Source organism: Rattus norvegicus, chromosome 8 (assembly GCF_036323735.1).
Source record: "Rattus norvegicus strain BN/NHsdMcwi chromosome 8, GRCr8, whole genome shotgun sequence".
NCBI lineage: Eukaryota > Metazoa > Chordata > Mammalia > Rodentia > Muridae > Rattus > Rattus norvegicus.
In genome coordinates this window covers 23,397,236-23,400,583 of record NC_086026.1, presented here as the reverse complement: position 1 = coordinate 23,400,583, position 3,348 = coordinate 23,397,236, and the positions used below count along the sequence as shown (strand labels likewise).

The 3,348-nt window shown below is 35.9% G+C and overlaps 1 long non-coding RNA gene across 1 annotated transcript; it reads right to left on the bottom strand.

The window, feature by feature from the left end:
* Nucleotides 1-229: 229 nt before the first annotated feature.
* On the bottom strand, nucleotides 230-1,930 carry LOC134480000 (uncharacterized). Its single transcript, XR_010054087.1, has 2 exons — nucleotides 1,759-1,930; nucleotides 230-334 (listed from the first exon to the last, which is right to left on the bottom strand). It is a non-coding gene; the product is annotated as an uncharacterized LOC134480000 (long non-coding RNA).
* Nucleotides 1,931-3,348: the final 1,418 nt, after the last annotated feature.

The window sequence follows — 3,348 nt, the reverse complement described above, 5'->3', positions numbered from 1 at the left end:
TGCAGCTTGACTCTCTACCAAACTTTCAAAGAAGAGGTAACAATACTGCTCAAAGTACTCTACAAAATAGAAGCAGAGGAAACACTCTGAAACTTATTTTATGAAGCCACAGTCACCTTGAGACCTAAACCATACAAAGACTCACAAAGAAAAAGGACTTAAGATCAATTTTGCTTATGAACATTATGCAATAACAATCAGTAAAATACTTGCAAATGTAATGCAGGAAAAAATGAAAACCAGCGTATATTGTGATTAAGTAGACTTCGTCCCAGGGATACAGGGATGGTTACACATACCAGAATCCATCAACACAGGCCATCATATAAACAAACTGAAAGAAAAGAAAATCACATGATTATCTCATTAGATGCTGAAAATACCTTTGACAATATCCAAGATGCCTTCATGTTAAAAGCATTAGAGAGATGATGGATATGACTCATAGACCTAAACATAATCACAGCTATGTAGAGCGAGCTATTAACCAATATCAAATTAAATGGAGAGAAAGCTAAAGCATTTTCACTAAAATCAGGGATAAGACAAGGCTGTCCACTCTCCCTTTATCACTTTAATATAGTACTTGAAGCCTTATCCAGAGCAGTAAGACAACTAGAGGAGATCTAGGGAATACAATTTGGAACCATACAATTTGATATGGTTGTATACATAACTGACCCCTGGTATTCTACCAGAGAACAGCTAGAGCAGATAAACACATTCATCAAAGTACCTGGATATAAAATTAACTCAAACAAATCATTAGTTATCCTTTACACAAAGAATAAATGGACTGAGAAAGAAATTAGGGGAACAACATGCTTCATTATAGTCACGAATAATATAACATATCTTGGTATAACTAACCAACCAAACAAAAGATTTGTTTAACAAGAACTGCAAGTCTCTGAAGAAAGAAGTTGAAGACCTTCAAAGATGGAGTGATCTTTCATGTTCAAGGATAGGTAGGATTAGCATAGTAAAAATGGTTATCTTACCAAAAGCAATCAACAGATTCGATACAATCTCCATCAAAATTTGAATACAATTTTTATAGAACTTGAAAAAGCAACACTTGTCTTCACACAGAAAAAGAGAAAACCTCAGATAGGCAAAACAACCCTGAACAATAAAAGAACTTCAGGAAGAATCACAATCCCTGACCTCAAGTTGTACTACAGAGTAACAGTGATAAAGTCTGCATTATATTGGTACTGAAATAGACACTTTGATCAATGGAATTGAATAAAAGGCCTCGAAATAAATGCACACACCTATGGACACTCTTTTTTTTTTTTTTATAAAGAAGCTAAAAACCATGCAATGAGGGAAAAAAGCATCTTCAACAAATAGTACTAGTCCAACTGGATATCTTCATGTAGAAGAATTCAAATAGTGTATCCAAATTAACAACATGAGAAATGAGAAGGGAGATATAATAATAGAGTCTGAGGAAATTCAGAAAATCATTAGATCCTAATACAAAAGCCTATATTCAACAAAACTGGAAAACCTGGAAGAAATGCATAGTTTTCTAGACAGATACCAGGTACCAAAATTAAATAAGCATCAGATAAACCAGTTAAACAGTCCCATAACACCTAAAGCAAAAAAAGCAGTTATTAAAAGTTTCCCACACAAACAAACAAACAAACAAACAAACAAACAAAAAGCCCCCCAAAAACAAAAACCAACCAACCAACCAAACAAACAAACAAAAAACCGCTAAAAACCCAAGACCAGTGTCGCGCCCACCTTATCCATTAAGGAAGACGCAACACCGTCGGATCCTTGTCAACAGCCTTTATTGCAGGACACCTTCATTGCTGATACGGGGAACCCAAGCAGCAAAAGCACTCGCCTCATATAGACAGCAGGCTGAGGCTATGCTAATTGTCCTTCAGGGATTGGTGGAGCATGAATCAACTCATTAGCATGGTACTGCTCCCTCATTAGCATATTACCGGCCAACTGATGCCAGGTGCAAAGCCTGCCCATGCGCAGTACCGTTGTTTACCACAGGAGGGCGCCCTACAGACCAGATGGTTTTTAGTGGAGAATTCTATCAGACCTTCATAGAAGGTTTTAATACCAATAACTGTCCAAACTATTTCACAACATAGAAACAGAAGGAAAACTATTCCACAAAATAGAAACAGAAGGAACACTACCCAATTCCTTCAATGAAGTCACAATTGCACTTATAGCTAAACCACACAAAGACCCAACAAAGAAAGAGAACTTCAGACCAATTTCCCTTATGAATATTGATGCAAAAATGTTGAATAAAATTCTCACAAACTGAATCCAAAGATACATCAAAACGATCATCCCTCATGATTAAGTAGGCTTCATCCCAGGGATGCAGGGATGGTTCAATATATGAAATCCATCAACGTAATCCACTATGCAAACAAACTCAAGAAAAATACATGATCATTTCATTAGACGCTGAGAAAGCATTTGAGAAGATTCAACACCCCTTCCTGTTAAAAGCCTTTGAAAATTCAGAAATTCAAGTCAAATACCTAAATATAGCAAAAGCAATATATAGCAAATTAGTAGCCAACATCAAACTAAATGGAGAGATAGTTGAAGCAATCACACTAAAATCAGGGACTAGACAAAGTTGTCCACTCTTTTCCTACATATTAAAAATAGTACTGGAAGTTCTAGCCAGAGCCATGAGAAAGCAAAAGGAGGTCAAAGGGATACAAATTGGAAAGGAAGAATTCAAAATATCACTATTTTCAGATGATAAGATAGTATAGTTAAGTGACCACAAAAGTTCCACAAAACTTCTTGGGGAATCACCATCCCTGACCTCAAGCTTATTACAGAGCAGTACTGATAAAAACTCTATTGTATTGGTACAAAGACAAGCAGGTAGATCAATGGAATAGAATTTTAGATCCAGAAATAAACCCACACATCTATGGTCACTTGTGGTTTTTGTTTTTTGTTTTTTTTTTTTTTGTTTGTTTGTTTTTTGTGACAAACGAGCTCTAAAACCATCCAGTGGAAAAAAGATAGCATTTTTAACAAATGGTGCTGGTTAACTGAAGGTCAGCATGAAGAAGAATGCAAGTCGATCCATTCTTATCACTCTGTACAAAGCTAAAGTAGTTCCAGAGAACTACTAAGCCTGACAAACAACTTCAGCAAAGTGACTGGGTATAAATTTAACATGAACAAATCAGTAACCTTCCTCTACTCAAAGGAAAAGCAGTCTGAGAAAGAAATTAAGGAAATGCAACCCTACACAATTTTCACAAACTACATAGCATATCTCAGTGTGATTCTAACCAAGCAAGTGAAAGATCTGTATGACAAGAACTTTAAGTC